We start from the raw sequence: 14532 nt of genomic DNA, 5'->3' as shown, positions 1-14532 counted from the left end.
GCTTCGCTTACTAGAATCGGACGACAAGCTTTGCTTACGTAAGATATGCCTTAGCTTTCAGATATATATTCAATGTCAGTATTGCTCAACACTTCTCAATAATACTCAACATTATTCAACAATATGTCAACAACAATTAGTCAGTGACTTTACTGTTGTGAAGCGCTCAACAACATTATTGTTGAGGTATTGTTGTGTATGTTCAATAACTATTGAATCATTATTGAAAGGATATTGTGTCAACAATTCCTCAACAATATGCCAACAACATATCATTAGTCAGTACTCCATTTTCTCGACAGAGGAAGCGTTGTTAACTTTGTCTCTTTGGGTCCCACGTATGACAAGGGCAGTTCAAGGAAGCGTTAGAGGTCCCGGGACCGTGCCCACAGGGGATATGTGCCATTGCGCTTGGACCCTTTCTGCACTGCCTCCAGGATCGGCCCACATGATAAGGGTGCCATTGATCTTGGACCCTTTCTGCACTGCCTCCAGGATCGGCCCACTTTATCTGCCCCTGTATCTATCTGCCTTTTGAACGTTGCTATTGGAAATGACAAAACTTCAGCGTAATAGAAGTTACAGCTTGAGTGATATTGTCAAGAAACATTGGAAGAACTCGCAAGCAATATTTTTTTGTAATTTGTGTGGAGAGTAACTAGCATGTGTAGTAAAGAGACCGCCTTTTTTCAAGTTTGACTGGTTGCTCGGATGACCTCGTTTTGTTCTCGCAACTTGTTATAGTGGTTTTTGATATGTCGCAAAGCCAGTGTCAAGCAGACACCATTTACTATTTTGTTTGCTCATATGTTTTGTTTATATCAAGTACAATGCATTGCATGTACGGTACGCTATATTGCACTCTACGTCCATGCCACAGTTGTACTCGTGCCTACGGGTGACAAAATTTCATTTTCAACTTGCCGGCATGTTCTCGTTTTGAATGCCCGGATAACAGCTTTGGCTTTTGGCTCAAGGTCACTTGAAGATCGCCAACAACGGGAGCTAAAAGCATTTCATGCTTAAAAGAGTAGGCAACCTTAAACTTTGACTTAGGTGTTTCTTTTTGGCACTCGCATCCCGGCGTTGGTGTTCTGTGCTTTGCTAAACAGTAATAAGTGATTTCTGATCAATTATAATTATTCCAGACACTTCAGTAACTCAGCTTGAACTAAGCTTATGCTTTGACATCATGTCTATAAAGAAACCGATGGATTTTGCACTGTACTACTTTGTTTGTTTTTTCCTGATTTATTTTTAATCTGGTCTCAGCTAATTAGTTATAATTATCCCAGACACTTCAGCAAGTCAGCTTGCAACAAAACTTATGCTTTGATATCGTATCTATAATTAAAGTCATGAATTCTGAACTGAACCATTTTTTTTCTATATTTCTGATTTACTTGGATTGCATCCCCGGTCGTCTCAGCTAATTAATTCTAATTATTCCAGACACTTCAGTAACTCAAATTATAGCTAAACTTATGCTCTGATATCATATCTATAATGAAATTCGTGAATTTTGTACTGTACTATTTTTTTCGATTTATTTTCACCTCTTGATCATCTCAGGAGGTGAACCGAAAGTACTGTCCAAAGAACAAATGGCACTCGACGCTCCTGCCACTAAAAACTCCCGATACAGCTTTCTATTGCTCAATACGTGCAACATAAGATTGGTTTTCTTTCTTTTTCTTTTTTTTTCAAGCGTGAAACAAGCCCGCGAATACACGCAAAATTGCCGCACAACTAGCCGCTCGAGGCACTATGCGTGTATCCGCGGGCTTCTTTCACGCTCGGAAAAACACTTTTGTGTACCACGTATTGGGCAACAGAAAGCTGTATCGGGAGTTTTTCCTGTTGCTCTATAATTTTCTGATTGACACTTTTCAGCTAAATATAATATCTGAGAAGCTAATTATTTATTATTAATTAATAATTATTAATTATAATGAATATCTAATTAGTTATCTAATGCAAAAAATTGAGTATCTGTAAGCGACGGCAAACAACATTACCTTGGTTCTGTCCAGCTACGTGGCATTTGCCTATATTTAAGTGTCGGTGCAAGAAAGTTGGGACACCCTGTATATACTGGGTGTTCAAAATTATAGGCTTTACGAAAATTTTTAAAAATCGCTTGTAGCAGGTAGCATAATTCTTATCACTTAGCTTGGTTATTCGAAGAAACGGACATTAGTAACACAAGAAATTGAAACTAATATTCTAATAATTAACAAAAAATTTACTAATTAACTTCTTAGTTAATTATTTTACGACACATATTGCAATATATGAATTGTAGCCGGTGAGTTTGCAAGACGCATCCACCTAAAATGAATTTCCAGTATAACACCAGTTTCGAGATATTATTGCCCAAAGTGTGGGACGAAATACATGGGCGTTTTAGTTACATTAGTTACTTACATTTTAGTTATGTATAAAACAGCATTTTGGTAACGAAGTAAGTGTAACAACAGTGCATTTTTACGGCGAGTTTGATGGCGCATATCTCCAAACTGGTGTCATTCTGGAAATTCATTCCAAGTGGATACGCCTGAAAAGATCACCGGCTCAAATTCGTAAATCGCAATATGTGTCGTAAAGTAATAAAATAAGAAGTTAATTAGTGATTTCTTCTGAATTAGTTGAACGTGTGTTTCGATTGCTCGTGCTACTAATGTCCGCCTCATCGATTAACCCTGCTCAATGATAAGAATTATGCTACCTGCCACAGGCGATTTCTAAAACTTCCGTAAGACTTAACAATGACCACCATGTATATATATATATATATATATATATATATATATATATAAAGACACAAAATTGGAGCCCAAGGCAAACGTCCCAACAAGCAGTGACCAATGACAGATAATTGGGCACCTCCTGGATTCCCATCGGCTTCTATTGTAAGTGGCCAGTGCCCTGTCTGTGTCAGAAAACGGCATTGCCTCCATGTTAAATATGGGCAAGATGGTGGGAAAAGTAATATGTAAGCATAATAAATAATTATGTTTTTTAAAGAGTGCGTTTTGTTTAGTTGTTAGCCCTTAGCGCACAATAGAATGAAACAAGTTTGGGTGATCTCTGCAACGTGGTGTCCATATTTTACATGAAAGCCTAGGTCTATTCTGTAACACGTAGAGACGGGGTGCTGGCCACTGTGCTGGGAAACTGCTTGGCCACCACGCACAATCTACGCTGTTATACTTTGCCGGTAGCAAATCGTAGCGCAGAAGCACAGGTACAAATGTTTAATCAACGGGACGGCATGCTGTCTACCGTTCGTCATGATGTCAAACTAACAAGCACGAACAGCGACAATTGTGTACGTTGCTGGTCCATAGTTCATCTCGCGCTGGTTGCTTCACGTATTAAAATAAATATTTCTTTTTAATACAAACGATTAAAACTGTGCGCGCACACAGGGCGCGACATATGCGACGTTTGAATTTTGCACTATTTCCCGCGCGCTCCGTACGTGACCGGCCGGCGCACTGCGTTACCGCGATAAAGAAAATAGTTCCTCAAGGAAGCTAAGCAGAAAATTTTCACTCTTGCAAACCACAGAAATTGTTAAGAAATACCATTATATTACAAGATTTGTTAATAAATATGGCAATTCACATCTATGACAGCGTGGATTTGTATGCGCGTTTATGTGTGAATGCGCGCTTGCGCTGTTGACTCTGAGTCTTTGGCGGATTCCGGAACTTTGTGCGTGCGGCGTATGTGTGCGGGTTGCGTGATGAGTTTGCTGCGTTTTATGTGCCCTTTGCCTCGCTGTGACATCTTTTGTATATTTCAACCTGTTGCTCGCTCTTTATGGGCTACACGTTGCCTCGAAGATCACCATGATCGCCTCCGACTCAGCCACATCGAAGGTGAGTGAGTGTTTCGAATTCGACTTGCTCGTTCATTGCGACGCTATCAGCAAAAGTGCGTACAGAGCCCGTGTGTGTCTTCCACGTGCCTCTGTGCTCGTTTTCATTACTAGTACTATCCTTCCGTTGCGAGAATTGGTTGTGCAGCACTAGATTTGTGATATTGAGCATGAAGTTTGTCCTGATTTAACTTCACAGCGCGCTTGTGGCGACGTAAAGCAGCTATGTGGAGCCAGCTAAAACAGGGCATGTTGTGCGCGCCACGATTTTTGGTACGGTGTTCCTGCACCGATTGAAATTAGTCTTATTAATGAGCGCTCGTGGCTCTGCCGTTTTGGTGGGCAGCTATGTGGAGCCAGCTATAACAGGGCATGTTGTGCGCGCCACGATTTTTGGTACGGTGTTCCAGCACCGATCGAAATTAGCATTAATGAGCGCTCGTGCTTTGCCGTTTTGGTGGAAACAATGGGCGTTAAATAGTCCGAACTGTACTGCAATCAAGTATATTTCGTTCGCGCAACGCCGTCCATTGACGTGCATCTACTACATGGCGTGTCGGGATCGGCGAAAATATGCGCGGGGCGTTTTGCCGTTCTAATGTATTCTGCTGCGCTGTTCGCTTGAGGATCGAGTGCCCAGAGTCCGCTGACACGCCGTGCGGTAGACACGCGCTGTGGCACGATAATAATAAAGAATTGCAATGGCGTATATGTGATTCTATGTGATAGGTGAGATAAAAAAGGGCTGATGCCAGTGAATGCTGTGAAATCATCAGGTTATGTATGGTTTGTTTTCCACCGGTACGCGCGCGGTGAACTTTTTTTTAACCATTATCTCCCTTCGACGCCATCGAGTACTTCGCGCTAACGCCTTCGCGTAGGCGCTCTATATTCACGGAAAAGGCAGATTCTGCGGGATGCTATGTTCTGCTTTAGTGGTATGAAACATTCAAAATAATGTCATCGTGTGAAGTTTCAGCCTTTGGCCCTTCAGTAACTGATTGATATAACTAAGTTCGAAAATCAGTAAAGGAACGGGATGCTTGGGCATATTTGCAGTGTCGTCCCACTGTGCTCCCAGTGGCATGTAAGCGTTATCGACGAATGTAAAAAATTAGCAAGGCTTTTTATGAGATAGAAGCAGACAGCTATGTCAATAAGATATTTTTGCTTTGAATTCACACACTAAACAGGAGAGAGAGTTAAAGGGGAGCGTATCCTTGTGATCTAAATGACGCTTTGCCATAAGCTTGGAACAATTAATGGTTTGTTGGTGGAGCAGTTCTGTGGAATACTTAGATGGTAAGCAAACTGCAGTAGCAGCAGTTAGACGGGGAGTAAAAAATGCAACACTGGTTTTATATGAACGAGCTACCTTTAAGATGTGGCCGCAACAGTTCATGCAGTAGATGAGCGAAAATAACTTGAAAATTTAGGAGAGAAATTAAAAGTAAATTATTTGCCCACCTCACACTGCCAGTGGCAAGAGCAGCCATGCTTTAATGTTTTAAATCAGTCATTTATATCCATCCATTTATGTCGGCCTAATCGTCCATGTAGATGATTTGATTGTTGCTCTTGAGTTATCGTGGCGTCACATTTTAATACTGACATCTGTTTTCAGAATCAAAATGAGCCTGGAGACGCCACAGCCGGAATGCAAAAGGTTAATTCTTTGGCAATTCATCATCTAGCGTCACCATGATCAAATGCACTGTTGCCAGGAGAATGTATTGCTGGGAGGTATTCTCCTTAAGATTTAGTAAAAATGGTAGCATAAACTGTCTCCTTTGCGATTTTGCATAGCCTTTGATTTGCGAGTCGATTCATTTATTTGATGAGGTGGATGAGGCACACCCTGTCTTTGTGTCTTATGTACACATTCAGCTGAGTAGGTCTGGGACACAGCAAGCGAATCTGATGTGTAGTGGTAATATCGCATTAACGTCGACAGTTATCTTCCTGTTTGAGCTGCTTGCTACTGCTGCTTGCCAACACAAGCAGCAGTTGCCCACGATGGCGTGAAAGAGGTTCATTGAAGAATGGCACTGTGATGATGTGGATAGTGGCGTGCGGTGCCAAGACAAAGTGCGTGACAAGCCAGATTGAAGTGATGGTGATTGTATGGCAGCACCAAGAAGAGGATTGCTGATGATGACAATGGAAAAAGACCACCACGTGCCATGAACAAAAAAGGAAGCAGCGTGAGAGCGAGCGGCAGCTTCGAACGCAAGCTCGCAAAACGGCGACTCCAGGCTCGGGTACCGGCGACCGGGTGTCCAGCTACCGTGCGGACCTGGTCGGAGATCCAGCTCGTGGCTGGGCTTTCCTGCGCGCCAGCGGCCTGCTGTGATAGCGGCCTGGTGCAGTGCTTCCTGCTTGGACCGGGACGCCTGAGCTACCAGCCTGCTGAGCGAGCCCGAGGACTGGCGACCGGGCATCCTGCTACCGTGCGGACCTGGTCGTGGATCCCGCTCGTGGCTCTGCTCTCTTGTGTACCAGCGGCCTGCTGTGACAGCGGCCTGGTACAGTGCTTCCTGCTGGCCACCGGGGCGCCTGAGCTACCTGTCCGCCGACCGAGCCCGACGTTATAGCGGCCGAGGCGTGACAGGCCAGGCGTTACTGGCCAGCTACAGCAGTGGCCTGGTATTCTACCGGCCTGCTGTTTCCTCTTGCTTCCACGTCGCGACAAGGTGCGGCGCGACAGCAGCGACGTAGCAACAACGACGCTCCACCGTCACGGGCACCGCAACGACGAGGCACACGGGCGAGAGGTGGCGCGTGAGTGCTAGGCACATGGTTATATAGGACAAACGATTCGCGGACTCTAGTCCATGTACATATGTATGTAAATAATCTGTATCTTGCTAGCGTGTCTGTTAAAGTCTGTGTTTCGTGTAGCAAGCTCCCGCCTGCCGTGTCATTATTAAAAGGATCCTGGGCCCAACTGGAAACACCGGCGAGTTAGTCGTTGTCGTTTCCTCATCACAATCTGGCGAGCCTGCCAGGATCCGCCAGTAACATCCCAAACGCGGAGACCGGCATTCGGGTGTATACACGCAGCACTAGACGACCGATATGGATTTAGACAAGTTAGCCGCCACTGCAGCACAGTTAGGCTTGACTTGCGCTGAACTTCGCGAGTGGGTTGAAAAAGAACAGGCTAGGCAGAGGGACGAACGAGCAGCTGAGCTAGAGGCAGCCAAAGCAGCAGCAGAAAGTCAGCGGTTAGCCGACGAAAGGCAGCGACAAATCTTGGAGCTGAAGCTCAAGCTTCAAGAAGAAGCGCAGAGCGAGATATCTGCCCCAGCCGCGCCCGTACCGTCACCAAAGCTACCCTGTTTCAATCCCCAAAAGTTACTGCCACTGTTTGATGAACGACGCGACGACCTCCACGCGTATCAGAGGTTTGAGCGCGTAGCCACTGGACAGGACGAGGCAGGTTGGAAACTTGCATCCAAGGACAGAAAGGGAATGGATATCAAAGAACTAATCGAGATAGGTGAGAGCATGGGACTAGAGAAAGCGGAGTTGAGAGACTGGGTGGAACATCAGCGGTCATTGGAGTGTGAGAGGCGTGCTGCTGAAAGAGAAATGGAAAAAGCTCGCCATGCAGTGCAACTTCAAGCTGAGCGAGTGCGTCATGAAGAAGAGCTATGCATCCTCAAATTGCAGATCGCAGCTCGTGAAGCGCTCACTAGCGCTATGACTTTCGGCAGCATGACTCCATCCGATGGTGAAGCTGGTAATGGGGTTATTGCCTTGTCTTCCCCGCCTCCCGCAACCAAGTCTTTAGGTTTGAAAACGGGCGATGAGGTGGCTCAAGGTTGCTTGTCGCGTGAGCAAACATTGTATGTTTTGCATGATCACGAAGCTCACAACGTTGACAAAACTAACGCAAGAACCGCCCTAAGCCACAAAGATAAATTACAAGACTTGAACTGTGACTCACTATCAAAGCAGTCTTTAGGTTTTGGCGGTTTGTTAGATTCATGCTCTTCAACCGAAGAGGCTGCTGCGCAAACGAAAGTGCATGTGAACCCCGTTCTACATGACACTATACAAGACGCAGCTTTGTACTCTGGTATAATCAGCAATAGAGATTGCCAGCAAACTCACCCAGCCAATCTTTCACAATCTGTAAGAGTGGCACCCATGATGTCAAAGCAAACGCCTAGTAACCAGGCAATGACTCCAGTGGTATGTGACTTAAGCGTAAGCACCCTATCTCAACAGCATATGCAAACTACAGCATGTCAGGTGAACCCAAGGTCTAACAATGAATCGCCTGTGAGACAAAATGAAGCGCTTACACTCACCTTCAAATGTGAACGGAGACGAGCAGACAGATGTTCGGAATCTTCCACTGAATCATGAAAAAGTTGATTCGTGGAATTCAACAGCTGATTTCGATTCTAAGATCCCAACAAGATTAGGGATATCAGACAATCACTTTGTGCAAGCTTACACCAGGCGCGTAGGAGTGGCTGACCTCACACGACGCAGCACATCTGGCGTTGCTTGGCGTGCGTGGTTAACTCATGAAAGACCGATAAGTAGGATTGAGACATCCGCGGTTCGGTTGATCTGGGAGCGGGTAACATAATAATTCAGTGTACCTGCACCGGCATGCTCTACCCCGGACTCTGACAAAGATGTGAATGGTTTTTCGTGTTTCTTGGACACTATTGTTGTGTGCCATCGTGATTGTCGCGAACAGTACTGCAGTTTTTTTTATTAGAAATTTGAATTGTGTTAGAACTTTCGATTTTCTTGTGAGAACTTTGGCTTGTGTTCCGAAGTCTCCACGTGTTTTGTCATCAATTGTTTGAAAACCACGAACTTTTCTTGAACTATTCGCACGTGCCTGCACTCATGCACCCCTCCTCCTGTGTTGATTAGAATAGTTGGGGGCAACTATCTTAAGTGGGGGGCCCTTGTGGTGATGTGGATAGTGGCGTGCGGTGCCAAGACAAAGTGCGTGACAAGCCAGATTGAAGTGATGGTGATTGTATGGCAGCACCAAGAAGAGGATTGCTGATGATGACAATGGAAAAAGACCACCACGTGCCATGAACAAAAAAGGAAGCAGTGTGAGAGCACGCAGAGCGTGAGAGCGAGCGGCAGCTTCGAACGCAAGCTCGCAAAACGGCGACTCCAGGCTCGGGTACCGGCGACCGGGTGTCCAGCTACCGTGCGGACCTGGTCGGAGATCCAGCTCGTGGCTGGGCTTTCCTGCGAGCCAGCGGCCTGCTGTGATAGCGGCCTGGTGCAGTGCTTCCTGCTTGGACCGGGACGCCTGAGCTACCAGCCTGCTGAGCGAGCCCGAGGACTGGCGACCGGGCGTCCTGCTACCGTGTGGACCTGGTCGTGGATCCCGCTCGTGGCTCTGCTCTCCTGTGTACCAGCGGCCTGCTGTGATAGCGGCCTGGTGCAGTGCTTCCTGCTGGCCACCGGGGCGCCTGAGCTACCTGTCCACCGACCGAGCCCGACGTTATAGCGGCCGAGGCGTGACAGGCCAGGCGTTACTGGCCAGCTACAGCAGTGGCCTGGTGTTCTACCGGCCTGCTGTTTCACCTGCTTCCACGTCGCGACAAGGTGCGGCGCGACAGCAGCGACATAGCCACAACGACGCTCCACCGTCACAACCACCGTCACGGGCACCGCAACGACGATGCATACGGGCGAGTGTTGACGCATGAGTGTTAGGCACGTGTTTTATATGGAAGGATAACTCCCGAAGTATAGCCCACGTACATGTGCATGTAAATAGTCTGTATCGTTTAGCGTGTCTGTATAAAATCTGTGTTTCGTGTAGCAAGCTCCCGTCTGCCGTGTCATTATTAAACGGATCCTGGGCCCAACTGGAAACCGGCAAGTTTGTCGTTGTCGTTTCCCATCACAGGCACATACTCTGAGTAACATACCCAGAGATCCAAGCAGGTCCATCAGATGGTTATTAACCCACTTCCCGTCTACATAGCAGCCCTACCCATTAGACCAGTGACCACCAAGTGACACAAATTGGCTGGAAAATAGTTAGGCAGACACACGAAAGTATGTGAAGTATCCTAAAAATGCTACTTGCATTAAAGTTTTCAATGCTTTGGTTTACTTACTATTTTATTTTGTACTGGGTGAATCATTGTTTTTCTGAAGCACATGGCATCCCAACAGTATAACAAGCTATGACATTAGTTTTACTTGTTTTTATTAGTGACATTAGTTGACATTTTAGGTCTGGAGCAGGCAATATTTCTGTGATTTATTCGGAGTGTGGCTGTTGTGTAAATGTGCTTGAAAGCCTTAAACTACCTCACTAATATTATTCACCTAAACGTGCCGTTTCACATAGGTTGGAGAGGTGCTCATTCAGATGATCCTGGCACAGCTTGCCATGGTGGACCAGGTAAGTTTGCAAGGGCCTTGATTCACAATGTGTTCACTGAGGAGAACCTCATGGGCCACTTACTTCTCGGAAACACCACCACCAATAGGCGAAAAGAGGCTCTTGGCCTTATCAGGGTCAACGCTGTTATAGGCAAGTACCGTACATCCTTTTACCCATTGCATTCTTGCCTTCACATTTTGTACTTGGAATTACCAGCTTGCTATTAGCACAACAAATGACTTTCAAGTAGCCTGTGTCTGCAACTACGTGCTACACTAGCCTACTATTTGGAATGAATGTTCATTTGATCTCAAGTCTCTAACGCCTCCATACTAAAGTGCTAAATTTTAAAAGCAGCCTTAAGTGCCAGAAGTGATTGGTGGCTCCAACTGACAAAGTTAGGTGTATTTGCGCATTAGTTGCACTACTTGACTGTCATTGCAATGAACAGTTGCAATGAAGCAACTACCAATCTGTAGTACCAATCTGTGAAGCTTGCTACCAATCTGTTGCTATAGCGGGTGTGCTTAAGTAGCCTGAAAGTGTTGTTATAGGAATTGTGGAGAAGCTATGCTCAAGTGCAGTTACTGCTCAACTCGAGGGACAGCACTTCCACCAAATTTCAGCAATCAAAATGGCCCTCCAGATCCTGTAACGCAAAACATAGTGGTTTCACCTATTTCAACAGACCACATTGAATTAAAGTTGCTCCTGTCTTGAAGGAGGTCCATGTGATGGCAGACAGTAGCCTTTAAGCAGAATGAGCTTAAGTTACGGGGCCTAATTGTTTGGTTGTTTCGATGAAAGCAACAATAGGAACAGTTGCGAACTTCGTTGTCAACATTGCTATGTTTAGCAATGTCCATTCATTCTAGGTAGATTTCTTAGTGTCCGCTGTTTTACACCATGTTTATTGTAGCATGCAGGGCAAACTAGCATAATCACATTTTTTAAATGTAATGACACTCACAAAACATTAAACTAGTTGAATACTCCCAAACTACTGCAGTGATGGGCACCATAGAATAAAGAGAAAGATCAGTTTTGGAAGAAGCCAAGGGGCAACAGCACAATCAGGATTTTTGTAGAAGTCGCAGAAGGTTACAGAATCTGTAATGTGATGCTTGGGGAGACTTCATTCTTAAAAGGTATGCTTATTAATATGTTCTTTCGCTGCCTCATATTTATGCTCGTGACCACACGATTTGTGTCCCCCACTCTACATGCGTGGCAGTGGCCCTCAAAGGATTAGCAGAGCCAGTCCACTTGCATATTTCTCTTGCAAGACTGAGCATTTCTTCGTATTTCTTCTTCGCATTTATTTGTGTTAGTGTAACCAGGTCGGCGTGCAACTGCAGTAAATCCTCGTTATAAGCAGTATTTTGTTTTCAGTAGAGAGGCATAAGAATGGTCATCACGATGCGAGAAGTGCACTCCAGTAGCATATGAGCTTGTAAAACAAATTCAGATATACCACACTCAATTCTGGCCGCATAACCGTATTTGGAGCAACTCCTGCAAGGAAAAGTGCAATAAAGTGCTGCACATTTTGATTATGATTGTTGAGAGAACTAATTTTAGTTGCCAGTAGTCTACCTTTAAGTTTTTTCACCAACTGTATGAAGTCTTTTTTCCACCATTTTGTTCCTAAGCAAGCAACGTTCACATTTTCACACCAAGGATATTCATGAAGTTATTCTGCCACATTGGGCTTTTCCTGTTTGCCTTCTGCATATTGTACTAAGTGGAGTCCTCCGGTGCCACTCCACTTTGAAAGCTGGTCATTCTCTAGAATTGAACTCGTGAAAACTTGGAACAAAACAAATGAAACAGTTTCATTATAACAGGGCGTACTGTATATCGCACTTTTGCATGTGGAACATTGATCTTTAACGTCGTGCTGTTTTTCCTTTTTTTTACAGGCTTTACCTCTCACAAGTTTCCTGGGACAAACATGACCTACATTAAGAACACTCTGGCCTCACTTCTCGCAAGGGACCTGAAGTGTCCAGAAGAGCTCAAGTCTGTGGACAGTTCAAGTGTTGTGCACTTGCAGCCCTGAACATTTTATTATTATTATTATTATGTTTCTAGTCACCTGAAAAGCCCAGGTTGGATGGTTAAGACACAAGTACTGTGTTGTGATTAATAATTAATTGCACAAGTGTTGCGCTTTGTATTTGAGTACATTTTTACGTAAATCTTTCATATATTTCTACAAAAGCTAGTGTTTCTTGACTATTTTATTTCATAGGTATCTCGGGTCATTTCATGCCAAGACTGTTCCATGACGGCACACCATTTCAAGTTTGTTTGATAAAGTAAAAGTAGGCCCAGTGAGAAATTTTACAGAAAATTAGGTTTCATACGTACACCGGAAAGTGGAATCTGTGCTATTGTCAGAGTGGTTCTGTTTAAGAAAAACTACATATTAACATATGTTTGTAGAAATGGTTTATTTTGCTATTTCAAAACAGTAAGAATTAGGTGTTAAAGTTTGCTTAAATTCAGAGTGCAACAACAGTTCTCCGGCAAGGCAGCGATGTGCTTTCTTTCATGTATGCATGAAATCTGATTTCTTGTAAATTCTTTCATTCTAACTTGTTTTGCGGCACTCAAAATTAAACAAAATTTCCTCGTGCCAGTTTCATTTAAGGCTTCCAGCAGGTAACTAATGGCCACTGTGTATCAGATAAAAATCTTAAGTAGTCAAAGTGAATAAATCGCTTGGTATGTAATGACCTGCCCAGGAACCTAGTAATCATGGCAGAAAACACAACTGGATCCTGCAACAAGCAATGCAGCACAATAAACTGCTGCCATGGCACAACTCATTGTAATTACCATGTCGTTTCAGAGGTAGATAACGTTTAGTAAAATGGGCACACCATTTAACCAATAACGAAGAGTCTCAGTGGGCTCATGCAGATTCTGCCATAATTATTAAGTTACTGGCTACCAAATAGAGAAATCAAGTACATTTTAAATGGTATTTACTGTAATGCTTGTATAATATTTATTTTCTATTTATTTCAATTTTGAGAAATGTTTTACTTTAGGGCCACGCAAACTTTACATCACTCAGTATTCAATTTCGTTATTGTATCAAGCTGCTGGCAGTTTGTAGATTGCGTTAGGAATTTTTTGATCTCAAGGCACACATGGCTGTACAGTTAACAAATGTTTGGCTTCAATAAACAATTCATCTAGAAAAAAATGCTTTTTGTCCACATCAATTTTAGCTGTTGATTTTGTGAAGGAGTATTGATTGTATGTGTTAAGCCAATTCAAAAACTGGCTTAATGGTTCTGCTAGCAGCTCTATAATATGTTTTATAACAGGCTATATCTAAAAGTGGTTTTTATCCCTAGGTGACCCAGGTCTTCAATACAGAAGTGCCTGAATTTAAGTTTGCCCCTGTCCTCTAGTATGCAAGGCCCAGACCACATCAATATGGATGGCATCAGTGGTAATGCCATGAACCTCAATGTAGCTCAGCGGTATTTAAAGAAAAGTATAGTGCAGTTTTCAACACTATTCACCAAACAGCATATTTCAGTGGGCTCTTAAGTGATTTCAATAGTGACGTTCAACACTGCTCCAATAATATTTAAATGGTGTTGCATTATTGACTAACATTGCACGTTGGGCTTGTTGGTATAATATAATGGAGGCAAAAGGCATAGTGCATCAGAAACAGGAGACAAGAGGAAGAACACAGACAACACACATGTTTGGTGCTTAAGCGTGTGTTGTCTGTGTTCTTCCTCTTGTGTCCTGTTTCTGATATGTAGCGACTTTTGCCTCCATAAAGCAATATTGACGTTTAACGCTCATCCAATAATACTTCAATGGGGTTTCAATATTGAGATTCAATACTGCTCCAATAATATTTCAATGGGGTGTCAATATTGACATTCAACACAGTTTCAACATTATGTCAATAAGGTTTCAATATTGGCATGCAACATATTTCAACAATTTCTCAACAGATTTTCAATATTGACAAAATGTCGCGGGCCAATTTCAACACCTGTCAACAATTTCCTCTAATGTTTCAACAAAGCCTCAATGTGCTTTCAATGCTATTTGTTGACATTGACCAATGACTTTTCAACAACTTTTCAACAATTTTTTTGTAAGGGAAGTTAACAAGCATGGTGTCAACGCGCACAGGCAAACCTGAACCCATCACACTCGACGACCGCGGACACTCGCCGTCAAAACGCTGGCGTCAGGAAGCGCGGCAGCAGCA

At 43.9% G+C, this 14532-nt stretch overlaps 1 long non-coding RNA gene across 1 annotated transcript; it reads left to right on the top strand.

Moving 5' to 3' along the window:
* Positions 1-3752: 3752 nt before the first annotated feature.
* LOC125947804 (uncharacterized) lies at positions 3753-10423 on the top strand. The gene is made up of 3 exons (XR_007468505.1): positions 3753-3887; positions 5511-5552; positions 10242-10423. It is a non-coding gene; the product is annotated as an uncharacterized LOC125947804 (long non-coding RNA).
* Positions 10424-14532: the final 4109 nt, after the last annotated feature.

This window comes from Dermacentor silvarum, chromosome 8, assembly GCF_013339745.2.
Source record: "Dermacentor silvarum isolate Dsil-2018 chromosome 8, BIME_Dsil_1.4, whole genome shotgun sequence".
In the NCBI taxonomy this organism is placed as follows: Eukaryota; Metazoa; Arthropoda; class Arachnida; order Ixodida; family Ixodidae; genus Dermacentor; species Dermacentor silvarum.
The sequence above is the reverse complement of the archived record's forward strand: the minus strand, read 5'-3'. Positions and strand labels throughout refer to the sequence as shown.